General features: G+C 36.7%; 1 long non-coding RNA gene across 1 annotated transcript; it reads right to left on the reverse strand.

Annotated features, from left to right (window-relative positions):
• Positions 1-581: 581 nt before the first annotated feature.
• LOC125619548 lies at positions 582-8,702 on the reverse strand. Its single transcript, XR_007351078.1, has 2 exons — positions 8,032-8,702; positions 582-1,912 (listed from the first exon to the last, which is right to left on the reverse strand). It is a non-coding gene; the product is annotated as an uncharacterized LOC125619548 (long non-coding RNA).
• Positions 8,703-12,263: the final 3,561 nt, after the last annotated feature.

The following is a 12,263-nucleotide window of genomic DNA, read 5'->3' on the forward strand; positions in this document are numbered from 1 at the left end:
CAATAGCACATTTTATGGCCACACTGGTCAGCTCAGACTTCATTTGCTTGCAATTAGTTTCTATCCTCCTGACCAAAGCCAGCAGGAAGGACTGACTGAGAACAGGCAATCTGGGATGATGTTGGGGTTGCTGGGGTGGGGGCAGGCTCGATGCTGCTAGAAAAAGAAAGAGTAAGAAAGAGGGGTGTATTATCTGGGAAAAAGAACACTCATCTTTTAATGAAATATATCAGAGGACAAATCCTATGGAAAAACTCTGAAATATGGGTTTAAAATTATCTGCTGGGAAAGCCATGAGCTTATGAGGAGCCAGGAAGATAAAAGGTAGAGAGATGATTTGTTTCTAAAGCCTTCCTATGGATCATGTGCATACTTTGATGTGGGTAGGACTGAAGTGAAATAGTGGTGATAAACCTTATATGACTTCACCATTGCCAGGAAAAAGATTATGTTCCAAGGATGAGAAGCTGCACTATGAACAGCAGGTCAGAAGATGAAAAGGGGCACCGGGGAGGCCCAGGGAGAGCAAAAAACTGCAAGTTCAGCATCCAAGTGTGAAATAAGGAACAGGAAACAGATGCTAGCCCAAAGCTCTGGTGTTGTGCTTTATTTTTATTTTGCATATCATTCTTCTACAAAATATCAATGCAATTCATTTTCATGTTGATGTAAACATTTTTAAAGCAAAATAATTTATTTGGAATAGACACCCATGTAGAAATACTAACCAATAAGGACAATTAAGGTGAAATATAGCCATTTCCAACTCTATGATGATGTCCATCATGACCAAGTTTTACTACAACTTATCAGATACCTTGCTATACATTACGCACTTGCAGAAGATGAAAGCAAATTACTAGCGAACAGCTTTTATTTTGTATACCATAAGTATTCCACATTACATTCATGCTGTACAGTGGTTTCATGTTATCTGAGTAGAAAAATATTTACAAGAAAGTTTTTTTTGTATGTAATCAAAACTAACTCAAACCCAAATGCCCTGGATCAAATTGTGGACCCACCACTCCTCTCAGACTTGTGAGGTCTCAGGCACTCCTGTGGATGCTATAATATGGCACCAATCTCATTGGAATTGTATAATATTGAGGAAAAGATAAGAGCTGAACAACTCTTTCATGTAAGTTCTGGCACTGCACCAGTTCACTGGGGCTGTTATAAAAAAAGTACCACAGACTGGGGACCTAATGGAGATTCACCTTCTGCAGTTCAGGAGGATGCAAGTCCAGGATCAAGGTGTGGGCTGCCATAGTTTCTCCTAAGTCCTCTCCCTTGGCTTATAAAGAGCTGTCTTCTTTGTGTCCTCATCTGGACTTTTCTTTGTGTACATCCTTGGTCTTTCCTCCTCTTCTTATAAAGATGTTGTTCAGATTCTATGAGGGCCCACACTTAGGACCTCACTTAACCTTAATTACACCTTACCTGGAGGTGTTTTATGTAAGGCTGAGGAGCTCCCAATCTATTCCTCCTTGACTGAGGTTGTTTTGTTTTTAAATCACGAAAGAGTGTGGTATTTCTGCATAGAATTTCTGTTCTTCCCTCTGCTGCTGATGTGCTGGAATACATGGCTCACAGTTGGCTGTTGAACCAGACTTGCATACCCAATATGAATCTTACTTGCTCATTTGAAGTAATGGTGACTGAGAATCTCCCAAAATTAATGACAAATGCTAAACCACATGTCTTAGCAGTGCTGACTTCAGTGGGTGGGCAGCCTTTCCTGGGCTTCTGTCTACACTAAGGATTGATTCCTACAGATCACCCTTCTCCTCACTTTCTGAGGTTGATTTTCAGATTATTAAAATTTTGTTGTTGTTGTTGTTCTGAGGATGATTGTAATGACTTCCAGGTTCTTCATATGTCAAACCATAAACCACGTGATTTTATGTTTCTAAAGAAAAATGGAAATATTTTTTAGAAGTCAAACATGTATCACATATAAAGTGAAGTATCATCATTTTTATCTATTTGCTTTTTCTGTTAAAATCATCTGCAATAAAACCCTACAAGCAAGATTTTTTCAGAATTTGGTTAAGTCAGAATTTGGTTAAGTCAGACTATACCATTATGTGTGAAAAGACCAAAATAAAATAAATGGCTTATTAAGTATATTCTTCAACTTTAGATTTTTTGAAAAGCTTTCCTAGAAGTAATGTCTTTATTTTGAAGTTTTTGAGCAGTTGCTGAGCAAAGAACTATAAGAAAATGATGCTTTTTACTTTACCTTTTATATTTCACAGATTTCATAAACTTGAGAAGAGCTTTAGCTTATGAATAATGAAAATGCAGCTGAATTCTTTATTATGACATCAATTGTCACCTCCTCAACTTCTATGCATCATAGATCAATAGTATGCCAAGAGCTTATTCCTTGATCCATACAATTATAAATTTTGAATTATAACTGTATAGAAATTCTTTTACACTAAATTCTCAGTTATTGGCTATATTTTTCTTTTCTTCAGGGTATTTTTTCCTATGATTAGGAAAAAATAGTTCCTTTTACGTAATTCTTGAAAAAAATATGTAAATCACATCATTTGATCTAGATACTTTTGCAATTAAACTCATTTTATTTTTCTGGGAAAAGAGTGGCGTTCATACTTGCAGTGGGCAGTCAGATTGTTTGTTTGTAACTGATGTTGTAGTTTGTGAGAACTTAGAAAATTTGCATATTAATTGTTCAAAGATTTAACAACTTAGATATTCCAAATGACAAATTATGCCTATACATGCAGCTTTACCCATGTTGACAATGAAATAAGGTCAGCTACCATTTAGTAACCCTCTACCACATATGAGGACTGTACATACCCAATGATATTCTTGCAGCAAGAGTTTATTCTTGCAACTTGTTGAGTAAATAAGAAAAAGTATTCATAGCGAAGTAAGTAAGTTATTAAGTAAACAAAATTAAATTAAACCTGGCCTATATTATTTTTTTAATTTTTTTAAATTTGAGGTGAGATTCACATATCATAAAATTAAGCATTTCAAAGTATACTAGTGATTGTATTTAGTCAATCCACAGTGTATCACATTCTATCAACTTCTAAAACATTTGCATAAATTAAGCAGTCATTTCCTGTTTCCCTTTCCCATCAGTCCCTGGTAACTACCAACCTGCTTTTCATCTATGTGGATTTATCTGTTCTGGTATTTGATATAATGGAATCATACATATGACCTTCATGAATGACCCTTTTCTGGTTAATTTCAGATTCCATGCTATTTCTTCAACAACAAATTTCCCAGGACATTTCCTTGCTCACAAATCTTATAGAAAAAATATTGTTTTTTAATGTAATGGGTAACTTCCAAGATATATATGTTGAGAAGTAATAAGAGTGGTACAAGAAATACCTAAGTACTTTAATCTAAGAACATTCCTGCATACTTGCACATGTACACATACATTACTGTTGGCAAATCTGCAAACCTCTCCTCTAACCTGCCCTGCCTCAGTGCATTCATTGCATGCAAATCACAATTCCCTTGATTTTATCCAAATTTGAACACATATTTTTAGAATATTATTCAGTTCTGAATATTTTGAAATTTTAGAAAATAGAATTCTCAGTGAGAGTCCTCCTTATTATTGTATGTCTTTCCACTTTACTTCTTTGGACTGCTGACCAATACCCTATTAAAGATAGTGCTAAAATATCTGTGGTGATGGGTATGTGGGTTATCTCCACCTCTATTGTTATTATGAATGTTGCTTATGGATATGCATATATCTAAACATATATTTCCTGACCAATGAGGTAAAAAGTTAGATCTGTTAGATCACAGAAAATGCACAATTTTATTATTGCTAAATAGTACTGATTTTTGAAAATTTACATTTTTACTGGTGTCGGAGTACGGCTGGCTGGGCAAAATAAGCGGAGGGTGACGAACAACTTGTGTAGATTGATACAGCAGGAGTGGGAGCCGTTTATTGCAGGACAGGAGCAGTATTTATACATTCCACACAGCTTATCTAATTAGCATAAACTAGATACATCAGTCAACCAATAAGGAATCTCTACACTTAATGGCTCTCTTTTGTTACTTCTCAAACCATTCCCTCTGGCATTTTGCCAGGCACCATCCAGACTTGTTTATGAACTCTAACATTCCCCTGGCAAAATGCCAGGTGTTATTTTGACTTGTTTACAGACTCTAACATACTGGTTTCAGAAAAATGTTTCAATTACTACATATCTTCACCAGTACTACATATATTCAATTTTTTTTATGTTGATAAATCCATTGGGTTAGAACTTGAATCTCAATTCTATTTTAATTTTCCTTTCTCTAGTTGCTACTGATGGTAAGAATTTTTTCATAAATTATTTGGTGATTTGCATTTCCTCTTCTATGAAATTCCTCTTTATTGCTTTTGACCAATATTTTACTGGATTACTTGAATTTCTCTTGCTCACTTGTAGGTACTCCAGGGGTAACACAGATGATATTTTGTGAATTGAAAATAACCATCTCTTTCTTTGTACTTATAGTTCCAATGTCTTTATGACATCTTAATCAACCTTGTTTTAAAATGTATTGTGACCTAGATTATTTTAGCATAATGGATTTTAGTTTCATTTGTCCTCTTTCTGATTCATGATTTTTATGCGCTATTAAAGAAATCCTTTCCTATTCTGAAAGCATAAAGCTATTTGTATATTATTTTATAAAAATTTTAAATTCATCTTTAATATTTGTCTTTGGGAGTATGATATAGTATTCTAATTTCAGTTACTGAAAACCTAGTCCTTTTTTTATCAACCTACAAAACAAGCTCTATTGTAATTTCATATTTTTTCCTCAGTTCTCCACTTACATATTTATATTTATATATAAGTGCAATTATTTCTCAGCTCTCTACTTTGCCTCAGTTATTAATTTATCTCTCTATATCTTTTAACATCTTTCTTTATTCCTTTTTTCTTTCTTTTATCTTTTCTCTTCATTGCTTCCGTTTTTTAAAACTTCTCCTTTGATTTTTTCTTTTTCTTCTGGAGAAGATATTCTAATGTGTTTAATGCACGCAATGTTGCTAGTATTTGCTTTCACATAATATATATCTTTATGCAAATGCATTTTTTATTTAAGTGAATGGTATTATATATTATACCTCTGTTCTGTTTTTTATTATTTTTCTTCACTAGGTACTGTGTTTTTTAAGACTTGTCTATACAGTTCTGTGTACAGATGATCTTTTGGTTTTGGTTGGAATAATACTCTACAAGGTGTTGCCCCTCATCTCACCTACCTACTCTCTTAGAAATGGGTGAGCACCTTCAACTCCTTACATATAGATTATGTTGCAAATGACATTCATGTACATGTTTTCCTTATGGACTCTGGTCCAGTATCCTATAGGATAAATATTCAGGAGGGGAACTGCACATACTTAGGCAGAGTTGGCATATACTTAGGGTGACCTGAGAGTGCCAGCTGGTTATCTGATCTAACTCTGCCACCATTTACAATGCCATCAATAGTGAATGGGACTTCCACCTCCCCCACATCCCTGACATGTGACATTGCTCAGGTCTTTAAGTTTAGCCAGTCTGTTGGAAGAATAGACATCATATTATTTTAATTAGCATAGCCCTGTACACTGAAGCTTTGAATATCTCTTCCTTTTCTATCAGTTTTCATTTCCAGAAAGAGCCTCTTTACACCTTTTACTCATTTGTTTATTTATAAAATTAGGTATAATCTTCCTATCTTGCTATTTTGTGTGTGTGTGTGTGTGTGTGTTCATTTAAAGAAATACCTTTCAAGCATTAGACTCTTTATATTAATTGGTTTGGTCAATAGAAATATATTCTTTTCTTGGTGCCCACTAAGTTTCTTCACAGTGCTCTTCACTTTGAGGAACAAATATATTAACATTTTGCCTTTTCAAGTGATTTTGTTTGATACTGTTTTGTTTTGAAAGCAATCCTTTCTCGAATGTAAGGTACATGATGTTCTCCTATGTTTCTCTATTTTTTATGACATTGTGGGTAATTTCTTCTGATCCATCTTCTAGTTTACTAGTCTCTCCTCAATTCAGTTCAAATATGATGATAAAGCTCTTCGTTGCATTTTTAATTTCAATTAGCATTGGTTTATATCTAGAAGTTCAATTTAGGCTTTAAAAAATCGGCTTGGCTATTTTTAAGACCTTATGTGTCTCTATTAATTAAACATAGTAAATATGCCTATTTTCATTCTGTATCTATTTGCATATCAAAAAAATCTTTGCTGATCAGTTTCTGTGGTTTCTTGTTTTTTTCCTTGCCTGCACCTGTTTGTATTTCTAGAGCTTATTTCCTTGTATGATTAAGAGACCTTTCTAACTTTACATATAGGCATCCCTTGAGTGCCTGGAGAAGTGACATTTCTGCCAAGTGCCTGAGTTCTCTCCTAGCCCAGCACAGCTTCTACCAAATGACCAACCTTGTGCTTTCTGGAGCTACCAAGAAGCACACTCAGTCAGTCTGCAGGTCCTAAAGAGGAACATTCTGTAGCTTGAAGTTCTCAGGAGACATATTTTTTTTTCCTGGCTCAGAACCAAAGTCCCTTAGACACCTTTGGTTTTGGGGGAACAAAATCCACAGTTGGTCTTTATTCTAAGAGTTCTGATTTCAGTGTGAAGCTTGTCTTAACAGGCTCTTCTTCTTGGGGTGGGGAAATGAGTATTGTTGCTAGTCTAGTGGAAGCCTGAGGTCAGGATCACAGTGTTCAAGTGTCTCAGGGTGGTGTCCTAATGTGCTTGCCTCTCCATTTTAGGTCTTTCTCACACTCACTGTTTGACTTCAGGTGTGTCTTTCTAACTTATAATTTATGAATTTTAGAAGATATCTCATACATATTATTGAAATATCTGTTCTAATCTGTCTTCATTTATATAATCTACTAAACTATGAAAAAGGTGGTATCAGGAATCCTGTGTCTATGATTGAATCCGTCACTCTACAGGAAAGAGGGAAAACTAGCGTCTGAGAGGCCACAGGAGTAAAGAAAAAGCAGGGTACTGAGTGGATAATGTAAAGAAAGTTGTGAGGATTCTCCTGCTGAGTGAGCAAGTAGAAGTTCTCTGCTGTCACTGCTAAGCACTCTGCTGCAAAAGCACTTCCCTCCTGAATTCTAAAACCATTTCCATGGAAGTGTCTATATTTGGGATCCTGAAAAGCCAGAATCCAAGTTGAATTTTTGTATGTTTTATTGGAAATATGGCAATATTACATTCACACTTAATTAGCCCATTTGGAAAATATTGATCAGAACAGCCCATTTTCTAAAGAGTACTTTTCAATTACTTAGTCCTCCAATCACTGTATTATTAGCATCATCTCCATAAAATTAGTCAGTCCCCTTTAGGCTTTACATTATGAGAGATGTCAGTTTGATTACTTAAAAAAAAACAATTAAAATGAGTTGCAATTTTATATCAGACTTGAAGCCATATATGGATTGATGAATGTTCTCAAGTCATCATACTTTAAAATGCAAACAAACAGGTAATTATCATATACCATCAAATATAATTATACATGCTAATCTCCATAAAATCCTACAAGTTAATACCATATATTAGCAGTTAATCATATAGTTTAAATGGGTCTGTGATGCATTTTTATGAACTCAGTAATCTGCATCAGTCCAGGATATGTAGAGCTTGGGGAGGGAGGGATGGAAATGAGAGCTCACGTGCAGGAGATGTATTTAAAACATTTACCACGCCTAAAAGGAAGACTGGATTCAGAGTCTAGCCTTTTTCTTTCTCTCTTATTATTATTCTTGGGAGGTTTCCAAGTAGCCAAGCCAAGAAACTATCTTACCTGCAAGTTCTTATCCTCCTCCACTTCCTCCCCACCAAGGAACAACCCAATTAACATTAAATACACTTGAAAGATTTATTGAGTTGGTTTCCTTGGTCTTGACCCTGGCGATGCACTAATACAAGCTACACAACAATTTAGAAATCACTTCATCTGCAAATTCTCTGTAAAAATCTTTACTTACCTACTGTAGCAGTGATTGTTGTGTGTCACCTCTGTGGAACTGTGACAGCTTTTGAAGTGAATACAGTTCTCTACCTATTCTTAAATTCAGCGTGGAGGCGACTACTACTTTAAAGTTTTTAATTGTTCAAAAGAAGCATTGCTACTTGAAAACAAGAAAAAAGGTAGGGTAAGTTTTGACAGATACGGAACGGAGGCTGAAGCTCTACGTTACAAATGATGCAGCTTCTATTCTCAAAATAGGAGGAAGGTCAGAGCTAGTAGTAAAAACAGCTGTTCCTTGAAGGAAATTAAAAAAAAAAAAGAAAGAAATGCCTGTACTCACTGTAAGACAACAGCCAGGAGGGTGGGGAGGCATCTGCAGCAGAGCAGAGAGCAGCTGGGCCCTCCTCTGTTTCTGTTTACGTGATGGGAAACATACCGCAAATTACTGGGAGACAGTAGCATGTGGAGCTTGGGTCTAACTGTGGAATAAGGAGCTTATGAAAGCACATTTGCAGAAGAAGCAGACCAGGATGTCTACTGAGTTTTCCAGGAATCAGAATCAAAAGGCTTCAAGGTCATCTCCTGCAAGGTCATCTGCACAGCTGCAGGTGGCTGAAGAGCAATGAATCCTGGAGAAGGACGTCACCCACGTTCAGCTTTGGGTGTGGGACAGCTTCCCATTCCATGGGTTTCTGTTCCAGAAGAATTGGAAATCTGGTACAAGGACAGTTGGGGTCTAGCTAGAAAATGACTGTGTTGGTATTGCCAGCAAAGGCTTTTTGGGGGGTGTGGGGTGGTATCGCTTTGGTTGAAATATCCAATTCTGGTATCTATTAAAATTAGTTGTGCTTACCCATGGTTATTATATAATCACATTTTTAAAATAAAGAACTTCATTTGCTTTTCCTTCTTGGAGTTGCAGATCTTGCTTAGTTCTCCAAATGACAAATGGTGGTTGCTATGCTGTTTCTAATAGTCAGCCTGCCATCTAGAAGCAACTCAAAGAAGCCTGTGCAGCTCAAATGACTGTATTGTTAGTTTTACAATAATGATTAACAAATGGAAATTACAGAAGAGAGGGAACAGGGAAGGAGGGGAAGAAGCCAGGCAGAAAGCAAGTGATCTAACACCTAGGAAACTCCCAGCATATCCAGAAAGAATGCTGAGGATTTACCCAAATGATGCTTCACTGGATTTTCACCAGGAAGGAGAGCAGGAGATCTTCTGATGATTTACAGATGAGACTCTCATCTGAATATGCTAATCAGCTCTCCTAAATTTAATGGTTTCAATTATGAGAAGTTATAATTTAGAATCATGGCTGTAAGATTTCAAAGTCCACTTTTATTTCTTAAAATAGAAAAGAGGTAGAGTCTGATTGCTCAGTGTGTTTGAGTGCTTCAATTTCATTGTGCTGATTAAATTTTCTAAGTTTAAGTTTCAATAGGTATGTAAGACCTCCTGCTTTGGCCTTGAAGAAAGAATGGAATTTTAATAGATGGTGATGGGAAGCCTTGTTATTCCAGAAGGGAAGAAGCCTGTGTGAATAGCTAGGCACTTAGGGCTCCATGGGAAGACGAGGGTTATTGTTTCCTAGGATCATGATTGAATTTGCAAAATATAGAAGTCAATCATCAAATACATTTGGATGGTTCTGCAAGCCCCATTTTTGGAGTTGCATCATTTGAGATCACAAAAGAGATCCAGAGAAGCACAGCAAAGAACCTGTTGAGGTTGCCTGCTTACTCAGACTCTGTGTTTCTGTGTGGCAGCTCTGAGAATTCTACCCACTCTGCTCCCCCCAGAACATCTGTGGTCTTTGTAACAATAATAAACCCCTTCAGGAGCACTGGCCTCACTCAGTCCTTTTCTCAGAGAAGAGCCTCCTTCTTCCTTTGAGGATGGAGCTCCTAGCTTTCATCTGTGTAGCTGCAGGCTCATAGCCTTGGCCATGACTCATTTGATCAGGGACAGACACTTCCCTGCAAGTCAAGCCAAGGCAGCACATGCTAATTCCTTGGAATTCCACATTGAAGCCATGAGAATTCAGTCTGTCTCACTAAAAGGTTAGAGATGTAACAGGCAAACATTTTGGAAATGACAGATCCTGTTATATGTAGCAGAAAGACAGGATAATGGATGTGTGTATGGGGTGAGAATCGATTGATGATAGATAATGAAAGATGGACAAATGGAGAGATAGGTGAGAGATGAAAGTAAGTCTGTGTGTGTATGTGTGTGTGCGTGTGTGTGTGTATATGTGTGTGTGTGTGTGTATTTATCTGAGAGAGAAGAAGAGAACACATGTGCGCGTGAGAGACAGGTCACAGCATGGAGGAGTATGAATGATAACAGACACTTTGTTTTAGCCTTTGAGCTTATTTGCATTCAGTCATTGGCACCATAAGACATTTCTGTACTTTCATTAAAAAAAAAAAATCCTATCTTAAGTTAAAGGTTTGTTTCTGTTACTTGCAACTAAAGACTCCTAACTAAAAAATAACAAGTGAGCTCTGTGTGGCATGACAATCTCATGACAGTTTTTTAGGATGGTTCAGAATTGTACAAAACTAAAGCAATATACTGTGTACAGAAAAGCTTTATCATTAATTTTCTTCCGACTTAGATCCATGATAATTAGGAAGTGGTCTTCAGCAGTTTGCCATCCCTCTATCAAGCATGCATGCAAATGAGGGGTGAAGAAGAGGGGCATAGACCTGGAGCTTGCTCTGGACCCTAAAAAACCTTGTTTATACACTACCAATAGATTGTTGTTAACTCTCCGATGATCCTCACTGCTGCATATAGCAACATGCTTGTTTTGCTCTTCAAGGATTATATTGTTCTATAACTTCAACTTTTAATTAATTAAGTTGACCTTGCCTTTTGTGTGCTTTTCTCCATTCCAATTATGTGCAATGAATTCCATCTTTGTCACATATGCATTTAAGGATGTTTCCAAAGAACCACCTAGAGGTTGAAATGAGAAATAAATGTACTAGAATTTGAAATATCATTGAATGCCTTTCCCAAAGAAAGCAAATCAGTAAATGTTGATTAACTGGCTGCAGAATATCTGTGTGGTTCCCTATGTTTTCCAGCTCTCTTATCTTTAGGCAGAGACCTGTGACAATTCCTTGCCATTGTTCTGGGTCCATTAATGGCAAGTGAGACTTGTATACTGAAGCCAAGAGGATGGGGGTTGGATTTGCTATGCAGATTTTTCTCCTGATTGTTCCTAGCATTTTGGACCACAGGGTATGAGAGAGTAAAGCAAACTGGGTCCTTGCAGGACAGGATCTACTGTCTTGTGTCCTGCATTGTACAGGTGATGTGAGCAAATAAACCTTCATCCTGTTGAACTTCAAGGTTTAGGCATCATTAGGTAGACTAGAATCAACTCTCTCATCAGTCATCAAGAAATAAACATGACTCTTGCAGTTTATCTACCAAAGTGAAATAGGGCAAACATTTTATTAAGAAATGAACTTGGGGAGTATCATCTTAAACCCTGCAGCTTTGCACAAATGCTCCTCACCTGGAATTCTCTGCTTTGCTCCCTTCTTGAAGCTTCAGCCCAAAGTAAGCCCAACAGGAAGGAGAGGACTGTCCTGCAAAATGCATGATTGATGACAGCTCAAGGCTTCAAACATACTGTTTCACCAGGAGAGTCTATTTTAAGGATCTAAGCTTCAGGATCTTTACTGTGCAGAGAGAGATCAAAAGCACCTACCTTTCAGAGTTGTGATTAAGTGAAAGAGCACAGGCGACACCCAGGTGTCTGAGAAATGTTCAATAGATCCAAACTACTATGATAAGATGATTAGTAGGCAGAATGAATAATTGAACCTGTGGAATAGGCAGGTGTGAACCCCAATATCATAGTCCAAGGGTTTTGGTTGTGTAACACTTCAGGTGTTTGCAGGAATGCATATCCATGAGTCCTACTAGAGGGAAGAGTGGGGAAACAAGGAATAGTAGATCTCCTTGGTAATTCACTGCAGAGATTAGCAGAGTCTATAAGAGGTTTAAAATTTTCTTTGGGTAGTAAAAGCAAAGCTCATTCATAAACAAAGAATTTGTTATTTCAAAGCTAGGGTTGTGATTTTCCTTCATCTAAGCCTGATCTAAACCAAAATAAAATTAAAAAAATAAAATCACAAGATGAAAAGAACTAGGAATGTACATAGTCTGCAAAGCCCAGGTTCCATCCTTAGTACCAAAAAAAAAGTGACATTCCCAAAGGAT

Source organism: Marmota marmota, unplaced genomic scaffold (genome assembly GCF_001458135.2).
Source record: "Marmota marmota marmota unplaced genomic scaffold, marMar, whole genome shotgun sequence".
Lineage (NCBI taxonomy): Eukaryota > Metazoa > Chordata > Mammalia > Rodentia > Sciuridae > Marmota > Marmota marmota.